This window comes from Columba livia, chromosome 1 (assembly GCF_036013475.1).
Source record: "Columba livia isolate bColLiv1 breed racing homer chromosome 1, bColLiv1.pat.W.v2, whole genome shotgun sequence".
Classification (NCBI taxonomy): domain Eukaryota; kingdom Metazoa; phylum Chordata; class Aves; order Columbiformes; family Columbidae; genus Columba; species Columba livia.
This window is the reverse complement of record NC_088602.1, coordinates 102,851,445-102,864,973: the sequence shown is the minus strand read 5'-3', so window position 1 is coordinate 102,864,973 and position 13,529 is coordinate 102,851,445. Positions and strand designations below refer to the sequence as shown.

The 13,529-nt window shown below is 36.1% G+C and overlaps 1 protein-coding gene across 26 annotated transcripts in view; it reads right to left on the bottom strand.

Annotated features, from left to right (window-relative positions):
• Positions 1 to 13,529, bottom strand: part of DMD (dystrophin) — a 1,272,535-nt gene that overhangs the window by 132,841 nt on the left and 1,126,165 nt on the right. The window lies entirely within an intron of this gene.

Below are 13,529 nucleotides of genomic sequence, written 5' to 3'. Positions count from 1 at the left end.
AACTTAGATATTGCCTGTAAGAAAAAGCGTTGCATCAACACTAGCAAAGCAGAAAATAAAACCGATTGATCTGTTTTTGTTGTCCTAGTTGTGAGATGCAGAACAAAGAAACTAATAGGTTGCATGGGTAAAAAGCCATCCACAGTTTAAAACTTTCAGAGATTTATTTTGGTTGATGGTAGGAAGGAGCAATAACTGGGCATGATTCAGTTAGGGGGGGAAAATAATGATAGAATTGACTAGCTCTTTGATATGGCTGTGTTTGTTTGCCAAATAATCCCTAGACCCCAAAATATTGTTTCACTAAGCACAAGAGAAATTTAATATCAGAACATTATTTCTTTGCTTCCAGTTTCAAAACTGACACTATGACCAAAAAGTCCATATTCTTTTCTTTCCTCAAGCCATTTTTCAGATGGTTTTCCCACAGCTGCATGAATTTCTATGCCTCCTTTTCTCTTCTGGCTTCCTATACACAGACATAATCCATATGATTTTTGTTAGTCCTGGTTGACCAGCACCTCCCCACATAGCTCAGCTACTGGCATATCACCGTGTAGCCTCTTGTCTTACTTCTACTGCTTTCTTGAATCCGTAGTTGCTCAGAGAGCAACATTTGTGCCGGTATGTTTAAGGCAGGCACATGCTGGCTCAGTCCTGTGACGTGTGGTTTTTCTGTTTAATCTTGCTGATTGCTTAGCTGGACAAAACTAAGCCTAGGAAGAGGCTGAACTCTGGATAAAATCTGGAAGTGTGGGTAGAAGAAGGCTGGGTAAAGGACAATTTAAGCGTGGACTGAATTGCACAGACAGATGTTCTATTAAGCAATGCTGCATACTAGGGACCGACTTCGGGCTTGAGTTCACACCTAGTTCACAGCACAGATATAAGCTAGAGAAATCTGCAAGTGCATAGAGAATGATGATAGGACTGCTTCCGGTCATCAGTATCATTTGCTTAAGTATAGAAGCATAAGCTAATGTGATATTTTTAATCAAGAAATGGCCTTTCAATGAAGACTAGGAAGGTAAATATTGATTAAAAAACCATGCAAATAAAAAACCAAAAACAAACAGAAAATGTTAATGGAATTATGTATACTCTTTGGAATCCTCTTAAAATAAACCTCTTAACATATTTATTTTGTCATTAGGACATTACTGGTTAGTAAAGAAAGATAAGCCTCCTCCTTTATATTAGCACATATTTTTCAGTAAGACAACTAGGATTGAAAAAGTACTTTCTTGCATGCAGAATCTCTAAAGAGAATGAGAGTTCTTCAAATACACAGCAGGAGGCAGTGTTTAATATAAGAGAATGACAACAGCCAGCTCCTGGTCAGAATGGAGTCTGGAAACCCTTTGGTATGTGTGACCACCGCCAGCTCACAGCCCAAACAACTGCTTTAAGTGTGCTAAAACTGAGAATTTCAATCACTTCAAAATATCCAGGTGAGCTTTGAGCTGCCCAAAATAACTAAACTGAGATTTTTTTTTAGCCATATATGCACATCCAGCAAAATAAAATATCTTACACACTTCAGGGTAAGCTTTCAAACTGAACAGCCTTGTATGTGAGCCAGGAAATAACCTATGTCTAGAGGTAGATTTTATCAATATAGAGATGAATAAAACATTGGGAAATCTTGAGTATTCTCCAGGAAATATCACCTGAGAACATAAAAAGTTATCCCATTTGGCTGCCAGGAAATAAAACTTATTGATGTATCATCATACTACTTTTTAGGTGCCAAAAGATGAATTCGCTGTTGATGGTAGAGCAATGAAGATTATTGCGGTCAGTCTCTCTGAATTTTACCAACACTAAGATGTAAATGATAACAGAATTTGAACCCAGTGTTTTTTTGTGGAAAAACAAACAAAAAATCCCCACCACCTGAACAAACAGTGATTACTTAGCAAAGAATGTATCTCTGATCCAACAGAGTCAGAGTTGGATTTGGCTTCCTGGCTTGCACCCTGACTACCTAGAAAAGGAGAATTATATCCACCTAGTTACAACTGGTATGTGATTCTTGAAAAGAATTCTTGCTGGCATGTATTTTTTTTAAATTCATTTTCAAAAACAAGCCATAGACAATTCCCAAATTTTAAATTTTGCCTTGTTTTCTTCCAAGTCAAATGAAACAGATTGCTACAATATAAGCACAACTGGTATCCTATGTATTTTTGAGCACAGTGCTTTGAACCAAGTGAAGTTTTCCGTAGAACAAAATGATGCTGTGAAAAACTGGAGCTATGTGTGAAGAAAACAGCAAAATTTTCAATCCAATTCAAGCATTACTTTTCCTTGCTTTAAGTGGAAGAAAAGATGTATACTGTTAATGAAGTTTTGCAAATTCCGCCACCCCCCCCGCCATATCTCAATAGCCAAAGGAAAAATTGTGTTTTCTGACTTCAGTGGTCTCTTTCTACTAATGTCAGCTCCACCAGATTAGTATCTAAAAAGTAATCATTTTAAAGGTACTATTAGCAGTACAGAACATGCAATATGGGACCACGGATTGGATTTGAGCATCTTTTAGGTAAAACTGTCTATAGTATTTCTCCACAAGTAATGTTATTAAAAAAAAAAAAAAATCAATAAAATAAGTGGATTTTTAAAAGTCAGAACTTGTTTTTTTTACTGCCAGAAATATTTTTATATCTGACTTTGACTTAAAAACAAACATCAGGATTTTCTGTAATCTGAATACTTAACTCTTGCTTTTCTTCACTGACAACACATGCTTGAAGAGACATGCATTTCCATTATTTATTCAATCCCCTGTTTGACATAACTTACGTCTTCTTTCAGTCACAACAAATGGAAGAGTCAGAGTAGTGCAGTAAACATCATACTTGAAGTTGAAGATGGTAATATTAAAAATCCTACACTAATTTTAAGTGATATTGACACATAACATAAACAGCTTCTTCTAAACAAATCAATTAATAATTAAAAAAAAAAAAGTTAATTGAAATTCCTGTCCTTTGAAAACATTTGTTGGATCAAGTTCTGTTTCCCATCATTTGGATGCAGCCATGTGAACTGAACATACCATCATGTTCAGATAAACAAATTAAGACAATAGCAAAAGCAAAGCTCTGTCATGTAGTTAGGAATAGTTTGTAAGTACTTTACTTAATGTAAAGGTTCAACCTTGAAACCACTCATTGTAACAGGTCCACTGAGATCAGAATAAGGATTTAATGGATTTCACTTGGGTCTACTACTAAATCATCTAATATATATTTAAAAAAAAAAAAAAAAAAAGATGGGTTTTAACTGAGAACATTTTTATTTAATCTAGAACTTTATTTTGTGTTTATGTCCACACTGCAAAACAGGCCTGGATCAAGAAGGAAAATTAAGTTGATTTCCAGTGTTTTCCATGTTCTCAAAAAGTACCAACTATTAAGATGTGCTGGAGTTGCTGAGCTATTTAGAAAGATGTGATAGAGGAAGGACATAGAGCCCATCATGTTGTTAAAGTGGTGCCTACAAATAATCAGTGGCCTCAGCAAAAAATGGTCTCTCTCTTGACCCATGAATCTCGTATTCTTGGATGTATAAATTCCATACTGGGACAACCTCAACCTAACACTCAGCCTCGGTGTAGCACTGTGTCAATCCTGTCCTAGTCTTCCCCATAGCTTTGATGTTCAACTGAACAAGTTCAGTACAGAACAGCACCTCTGGGGTGCTCACCTCCTGGACAGATATCTCTAATCACTAGACTAGAATGTACTCTGCAAAATGTGCAGCTCCAATGCTTTATCAGCACAGGTGACTGGTCAAATGCCAGTTTTTGCTCAGCACACGCAGAGAATTCACATTAAATTAACTTTGCAAGGAATTTATTCAGAAATTCTTATATGTGAGTCATAAATGGCCACAGACAAATGGCCAGTGAGGCTAGTGATGGTGCCTTCACCCTCATTAGCACTGAAACAATTAACAAAAAGGCTTCTGTGGGTTCCAACCTCTAACTCAAGAATCACACCTGAATGATAAGTCAATACATTCCTCTATCACAGGCCTCTGTTTAGACATACCCTTTTATAAAGATGAAAAAGCATACAAAAATACTAAAGTGTTAAGTATGTATTAAACACAGTTTTTTCATCTCCCTTCTTGATATATTCAAATAATGTCCCTTGCAGTGCTTCTTAAAGAGATCTAGCATGCACCTGCATTTGGCTTTCCTGGCCAATGTGAATGGTAAATGTGGAAATGCACACTCTTGAGCACAAAAACACCTACAGTTCTTCCTAACTGACACCATAACAAAAACACATTTGCTAGACTATAACAAAGTTTAGATCAACTGCTGCCATGCTAGTGAAACAGCTAAAAAGATGCATTATACTACTACCTTGCAAAGACTTTCCTGTAAAAATATTTTATAATTTTCTGCTAATTCAAATTTTTTAAACTGCAATCACATATGTTTGCAATATTTACATTTTTATCAGAAAATTTATTAAGCAAGGAAATAAAGAAGCCCATGACAGAAACAGGGGCTAAATTAGCATTCCTTAGCCTCTTGTAGCGTGATAAAGTTGTCATAACTGGAGATAACTGTTGGTTTCTCCTAAAAGGCTAGGAAGAGATTTAAGTGCTTCAGAATAAACAACGTGCAGAACAGTGAATCAAAACCCATTCTGTTGATAGAGTGGTTGCATTCACTTAAAAAAAACCAAACCACCAACAAAAAAACCAAAAACCACACCACACTCTGCATGTGACACCAGTGACAACATTATCTGAAATGCTGATGTAGTTGAAAACACAAAACTGGCAAATCAGAAGTCTCTTTGATTATATATCACATAGCTTTGTACATTTTATCTCTTGAGGACCACCATGTTTTTTTTCTAGGTGTGTCTCTTTATAAATACTTTGATTTGCCAAGTGAAGTAGGGCACTGTGTGGCTTTTTTTTCTATGTTTGCTCTGCACACTTTGATACATGTCTGCAATTTCTAAGTCAACTTTTGTTCTTTCTAGGAAAAAAAGAACATTTTGTCTCTGATGCTAATGGAAATGAACTGCAGTTTCTACTATCTCATGCTATTTTGGTAGGGCATTATTAATACAATAATGAAAAAAATATTTTAAATTCCTCTATTCCTGATTCACCCTTGCTAGGTCTACTGACATGCTAGCCAAGTGCTAGAATTCTAGCCCAAAGTGCAGAGAAAAGTTGTATGTGGATTTTTTTCCCTCTAAAAGAAAATGAACCTTTTTCTGACCACATTTCCCTGAATATTCTCACTTCTCAATAAAATACACCAAATATAGGCAAATATTAGAACATCTTTCAATCCACCAAGAACACAATTTCACATAGGGAAGGGGGAGTGGATTTCATTAAGTTATATTTTGTCAAATTACTTCACTTTCTATTTTAAGATCATTGACAGAAGAGAGGTTAAGTAGACATCACCTATCCCACTCAATGCAGTGAGACATTTACTTTTGAGCTTAACTTTTAAAATTAGTATTCATTTGAAACACAGCATCAGCATAAACTCCTCTGAGGTCAGAATAACAATGTTTTTGTAAGGGCACCTAAGGGCACATGCAACATAATATAGAGACACTAATTACATAAATATACAGCCTCAAATGCAGACCAATTATATGAAGGCATATGAGTAGCAATTTTTACTACCTATTAACATGAGATAGTAGAAATGAGACCACTAGTTAAAAAATGCAAAATATAAAGAGTTAAGACAATTTTAAAATGGCTGAATATGTCTGGGATTCTGAGGAAAAATGGCAAGAAGGAAAAGAATAGAAGATTCTCATCTAAACAGCTATATTTAGTGCAGCAGCAAAAGGAGACACAATCTCCTTTTTCAAAATTTGTTTCAGCAGAAGGGCAATTTTATGTATTAATAAGCATGCATACATACAATACTTATTAAAATAACACGCCTTTAATTCCCCCGCCATATTCATAGCATTTCCACAGCCTCCTGACCTCGATTCCAATCACATCCAATTTGACTGCAAATCAAAGGAAACTGGCTTCTACAAGACCCTCTTTAATGTTACCCAGCAATTCTCCTCCCAAGAGCTGAAAGGCTTCTTTCTTTTCTCTCACTGACTCAGAGCTGCCAAAGCAGTACAAGGCTGTTCTTTACAAATCAATAATCACAAAGATCTGATCTACTGTACTTCCAGTACCTACTGAATTCAACCACTCACTGCTCTTTGTCTATTAGGAAATAATGATGGATTTAAATAAACGCACTTTGTACTGTTAATGAGGAACAGCTGGAGAAAAGGGAATTGACAGCCACTGTTCTCAGCTGCTGAACTTCAGGTTTAAGTCTTGATATTTCCTGAGATAATAGCACAGGAAAGAACAGTTAGTTTCCTGGTGAAAAGTTCTGTAATCTAAAATATTGTGAGAGTGTAAAAATCACTATGATGCGTGCTTATTTTCCGCATGAAAGAAAAAATAGATAAACATAATGTTATGCATTTACAGCTGTTACAAAGACTAAATTCAAATTCCAGGATTTGTGGGTCATGGTATGAATATATACTTCAGCAGATGGAAATCTAAGTGCAATTCATGCAATTCTCTTTTCAGCACAAAAAAGATGCCCTAAAATCTAGTAGGACACATGTACTGTACCTTGGCTGCATTTTTTAATCTTCAGATGAAACAAGAGAGTAAAATGTAACAAAAATTCAGCAAGCATCTTAAAGCCCTAGGCATACAGCCTCAGAAAACAGTAAAAAAAGAAGAACAATCTCATTGACTTAATATCTACTGTGAATAATCAGCCATTGCTTCTTAGGCTTTTGTTTCATAATCCTAAATCAGTGAACTTTGGGCTTTGTGTATTTCTATGCCTAAGGAAAGAAAGTTAGGTCTTATGGTTTAAATAACAAAACCATTCATACGCAGAGGGAATAAATGACTTGTAAACCCTGTGAAATCGTAAAACAAACATCTTTGGTTCTCTTCGAAAATATTATTTGTTTTGTTTTGGATAAAAGATACTTTGCTAGAGAGGCCTAGCATTTGACATCTCCATTGCTCCTGTAAGAACCATCGCACGTGCTGGTGGGGGTTCTGCAAGGGAAATGGCTTTCACATCACTGTACGTTCCTGATTTCTGTTCATGTACTTCTGGTATGTATAAAATATTTTAAGAAAATGATATGAATTGATCACAGACTTTGCCTTTTAAAACTACAAGAAATTGCTGTGCAGTCCTTCATTCTAGAGCACTTTATTAACAAACATTTCAAATTCTTGACTTTCCAGCCACATTAATTATCTTTAAATATTGGCTTTTGTATGTAATTTAATGAATCAGAACTATTTTTCTGCCAAATACCTTGCAGAACTTTACAGTAAACAGTCATTTTACAAATTATGAAAGTTAGAAACTATATTTTTCACAAAACAGAACTGCACTACTTAAAAAGTTTTCAATTCACAATTTAAATTAGCTCCAAATATATAAATACCTGTTGACATCACTCATTAGATTTCACTCTGAGTAGGCTGTGGCTTTCCTAACCATGCCTCTGCACCCTTGGTCAGTGTCTCTGTATTCCTTCTACATCACCGGTCAGTGCTTCTACTTTCTATATAGTGCTTTTTTATGTTTGCATTTTGCCAAGAGCTCCTTGTTCATCCACACAGGCTACTGGCATTTTTGCCTGACTTCCTGCTCTTCAGGACAGACCAGTCTTGAGCTTTCAGAAGGTGATCCTTAACTATCAACCAACTTTCTCGGGCCTCTCTTCCTTCCAGGGTCTTATCCCTTAGAACTCTTCCAAGCAGATCACTAAAGAGACCAAAGTCTGCTCCCCTGAAGTCCAGGCTTGTGGACTTATGGTAATGCAGACAAGACTGCCTTCAACCTTTGTCTCCCCAGTGAGCCTTTCCTTGTTTGTATGAATGAGGTCCAGCAGAGCATCTGTCTTCATTGGCTCCTCTACCAGTTGTGTCAGGAAGCTTTCATCCATCCTATCCAGGAACATACTGGATCGCTTATGTCCTGCTGTGTGGTCCCATCAGCAGATAATCAGGCTGGTCCCCCATGGGGACCTTGGTCTGGTCCTGTGAACATGAGGCTACTTCTTGCTGTGTGTAAAATGCCTCAATCTGTTGCTCTTCTTGGTCAGGTGGCCTACAGCAGACACACACTACAATGCCACCCAAACTGGTTCGCTCTTTAATCTTTACCCCTAAGTTCCCAATCAGCTCCGTTTCCATCTCCATCATTCCTAGTTTAAAGCTCTTCTTTATGTATCTTCTATACAGCCACATAAAATATACTCCTTAGAGCTCTGACTATGCAGACATACAGATTCACTGTATGGCTGTTCTGCCTTCAGCATAAAACTGAAACTATATATACTCTTAGTTCTCTATTGTAAGCTGGGAAAAAGAGAAAGAAAAATATATATGCTACCCTGAACCTCTGGAGGCTTATTGATCTTAAAATGAATCTAACTTTTATGCAGTTTGACATTTTCAAAGTCACTGGGAACTGAGCGGTTGCAACTAGGGACAGAATGTGTTCTGCAGTAAGTAAAACCACTTATTATAGTATGGAGCTCAGCATGGCATATATTCTTTCTGAGATCAAATCTTACTTTTGAGATCAAGGCATCTGCACACTATATGCTTTGAAATGTTTCCACATAAAATTATTTTTTTCTTTTTTTTTTTTTTTTTCAATAGTCTGTCCTTCAGCATTACTCATCACCCATAAGACTTTTAGGTGCTATACTGTGATCTACTGTGATCATATCTAGGTATCCTAACACAGAGACACGTGGATCAGTTGGAGAGAGCCTCAGGGAATGAACAGGAATGAGGGTGACCTACAGCGAAGGGTTGAGCAAGCAATTGCAGTTAAAACTGAGGAACAGAACTCTTAGAAAATCAGGAAAGAGGGATAAGTTCTCCAGCACATCAAAGGCTTCTCCAGAATAATCTGTTCTCCATGGCCATGGTGGGTAGGACATGATCTTACAGCTTTAAATTTTGTCAATAAAGATTCACAGTATTTCAGAAAAAATGTCTAGCACTAAGAATAATGAAGAATTGGAAGACTGTCCTTGATTACAGGTCAGACAATATCTGGTAGGAATGACTTTGGTGCAGATGATTCTGCCCTGAATACAATTTAATTTTACTAAATTTTATGTTATTCAAGGGAGTTTACTGAATCTGAAATGATAGTTACCATCCTCCCTTTTTCTGCTATGAATATACAAATTTCTGCTGCCTGAGTGGTATTAGATTTTATTTAATTGTGCTAAATACACAAGGCATTTGGAGGGCTCTGGATTATACATTATTATGAGGGCTCTTTATAAGAAAATAATTCTGCCATGTGCCTTCCATATTATTTGTGTTAAATGGCATGAGCAGCCTGTATATGAAGTTATACACTCTTCAATCATTCTCTTGGGACACAAAGGAAATTAGGATAAACCTATTTTTCAGTTATTGGGAGGAAGAGAAGGGGAATTCCTTCAAGTACAAATGGCAGTTTTTCACCTCCTATGCAATGTTCTCCAGTACCAAATTTAGGGGAATTCCTAGTTCCCCAAATCAGAAATTTAGGTTATTGGAGGAGGAGGCGAGATGTAATTCTGCTTAATACAAATTATTCCGAAAACTGAAGATATGTACTATTTCACACATAAAGTTCTTCATGTTTCCAGAATTGTAAAATGTCATTAGCACGTTACACTCATAAGCATCTCCCATATTTTCTGCAAATCTAAGATGATGATGGTCTCCACCACTGAAGGCAACAGAAATACAGGTGATTTGATAGAAGCTCATTTCCACCTTTTCCCACCCTCTTTCTCTCTTAATCCCCAGTCAGTCTTACCAATTCTACATACAGGTACTTCCTCAACTATTTTAAATCAAGAAGGTTTCAACAACTAAAAGAAAAAGCAAAAAAATTGTCCTCTACTTCAAATATCAAATGTAAAATAATGCAATTCTGTGCTTTCTGTGACTGATTGCACAAAGTTGATACTTTTTTCATTCTCATTTCTACCTCAAGTGAATTTCAAGGGGCACATTCTTATCTCTTCAGTTACATTTGTACTAAGTCACATCTTACTCCACAGGAAGTCTTGCAGATTTCACTGATGCTATTCATGGAAGAAGTTACTATTTTGCATGAGTGAAGGCATCTGGATTGGGATGGGAAACAAGAGAAAAGATCAGGTCTGGTGAGAAATCTTTATGGAAAATGTGATGGGGATTACATTTTCTCTGTCAAATGCTTATAGAAAAGCAACTGGCAACAGGGCAGTACAGGGCATTGATCTGCAAAACCTGTCTTGAGGCCATTAACAACTCCCATCACGTAAGATTTCGGGTACATCGCATTAGAACACATTTACACTCTTGTGGTAGTTCTTAAAATAGTGCACAGGCATCTCAAAAGTGAAGTTTTGCAGGGCTACATTGGCATTGTTCCCAGCCTTGCCCTGCACTTTTTCTACTGGGCTTCTGTTATCTGATTATTAATATTTTGTCATCCACAGTCTAAATACCTGTTTGAACATTTTGTAATGATAAAAGGCAGAACCATAAATCATGATACTGTTGTTCTTGAAACACTAGTCTTCCTAGACTCTGTTCATGTACCATTCCTATCCTAACAGGTTTGTTTGATAGGCATGTTTCTTTTAGGCATTGACTCTTCATTTTTGTGGCATACACGGAAAGTAACATCAGGTGTACCAGAGTTAGGTCTCCTTAATATACAAGTGTAAAGACATATAAAATTACACCTTGCTGTGGATTTTTAAAATTCTTTTGCTTCTCTGCTAAAATACTGTTATTTTTGTGCATTATAATTTTACATGTTTGAAATAGAACTGATATCTTTCTATTTTGTTTAAAAATACTTCTAAAAACTAATTCAACAAGATTTTACTTTTTTAAAAAATTTATTTTTTCTTTCTCATTTTTGTCTCAACAAACTAAAAAAAAAATCACGTTGCACTGAAAATGCCATTTGTTTTTGAAAGGTCAGGTAATATACACAGTTTTTGTGCCAAGGGGAATGTATCTTTGGTGCCTTATGGAACTGTAAGTAGAATGTCATGCAAGAAATGCTTAATTTTATAGCTGCCCCAGAACATATGCCTGCAATTTCCTGTATCAGTTGAGCATCACCAGTGAAGATTATTCTTTTATAGTTCTAGTTACACTCTCTCACTTTCATTGATTTTTTTATCATGTGAGTTTTATTGCTTCTTTTCCCCAGATTTGTGAATCTCCAGTGCTGTTACTAGCATTAGGTTTGGGAATAACTGCTCAACACTGCAAGTAAGAATCTCATAGCCCGGACTTGTATTTTATACAGGTTACTTCTAAAAGAAACAGAGGCTTAATTCGGTATTGTCTTTACTCACCACTACTTTTAACTGATTACAATTTCAAAGTTTTTTCTTTGACCATCTTCAGCTCTCTTCCACTTGTGTTGCCCTTTGACTCCTCTGGGATTATCATTCCCACCAGTATTCAAGAAATTTCAATTTTCACTCCTGTCTTTTTCACTGTTTTCTCTTTCTCGTCTCCTTAATTTGTTGTTCAGTAACTCCTTTCTCTTTTATTATTTCAAATCACACCTCAAAACTCACGATGCTACCCCAAATGCAGTGAAAATACATTTTTCATACATATGTAGTTAAACTCACAATTTTATCTAATAAGGTTTATCAATAAGAGCTGAAAAACTACTTAGACTGCATATGCTGCTACATATGCAATACCAACCAAAAGGTATACAAGGGAAACTGTGAGATTTACCTGTCCTAACTCAGGTGTTCTAAGATGAGGCAGCTAAATCAGCCTTCCTCAATCAGAAATGAACAGAAATACATACCTCCTGAGGAAATTCAGCTCATACTAAGACAGAGAGCACAGAATAATCCTCTAAAATAATGTGTAAACCTGACCTTTAAAGTTTAATTTTCTTAAGTGAGTTTGCATGCAAAGAAAGAAGATTCTTGATGGAAGGACTGCATAGAGAAAGAGGGATATAGGAAAGCATAGGAGAAGGTGGAAGGTAAGACAAACATGTTTTTTACTGGGGGACACTATAGGGTAATAATGGATAATAAAGGATTCTATGTACAGCAACAGTTGTGTTAATCCCATATCTCTTCCATATTTTCTGCTCTCTCTTCCTTTTCCACTTTGAGAATGACAGTTACACCAATAGTGATAAATCTATTAACCTCCAATAATCCTTAGTCCCAAAACTTCCCCAAACAGCTCACCTATTTGATTTGCTTTTTAGCTGCACAGGGTGAAACCAGCATGATGATGTCAGTAGGGACATTTTCATTGCAGTGTAATCTGTTCACATTATTTGTTTCTTTCACCCATACTCTTTCAACTGGCAATCTCAAGAGTATAATACTCTGTTTCAAGATGTATTAAAACTACTTGCCCAATCAAGTGCTGACACAACATGAAAATAAAAGCTTCATTTCATGAAATTATTGACTGGATGGATTAAACAAACTTTTATTTATTGTTCTTGTCCAAGGAACCTTTTGAAGATGGCATCTCAGTCTCAGTGACTTCTGCAGAATGTTCTGTATCTCAACACCTGATGAAGCTTGGGAGTATCCATACAATCAGTGCTTAATGCTCCCTGTTATCTAACACTTTTATATACAACTACAGCTCCCTGTTTTGCACAAAAACCTCTTTTTCTCCTTGGGGAAGACAAGCATACAGCACACTGAAAGAGAATAAAATTACTCTAGCCAAATAACACTTGAAATAGAAACAATTGATGATAGGATTGATACTACACTGATTGAAGTCAATGGCAAAACTCCTATAATAGTGTAACATGACTTGAGAGAGAAACTGGTCAAAGTGTATATATCTATGCTTTGTAATATGTGAGTGACAATTCAAGTGACAAGAAATCAAAACCTAAGTTATATATAGCCTATATCACTAAACCACAGTGATACAAAACTCATTCTAATTTAATTATCTTGTTTCCACAGTTTAATCTATTTGAGAAGAAAAGGTGTTTTTAATAATAATAAAAAAAATATACCACATATTTACAGAAAATGTAGGATGATGTATAGTGAAGGTTAAGACTCATAGCGGCATGAAGGATCACAGCATGTGCATGCATTCAAGAAAACCATTAATTCATGTGTGTCAAAAAAAGCATTATCACATAGTGCACTTGTAAGTGCTATAAATGGTTTTCAAGTAACTCCAGTAACATCACATGCAGTTTTCTTCTTAAATCTGTTGTTATTAGCCCTTTCTCTGCAAAGCTGAATACCCTATTTACCACTGTCAAACTGTAAAGGTCTCTGATGAAACTAAAATCTTTGAAAATGGCTTTGTTCAATCCCCAGATCTATCCACACCATGAGCAGAGGGAGGGTTCTTCCTTCCCTGTGGAACAAAGCTCCAATCTGCAGCACTGCAGGAGGCGGTGGAATTAAAGCTATGATATTTTG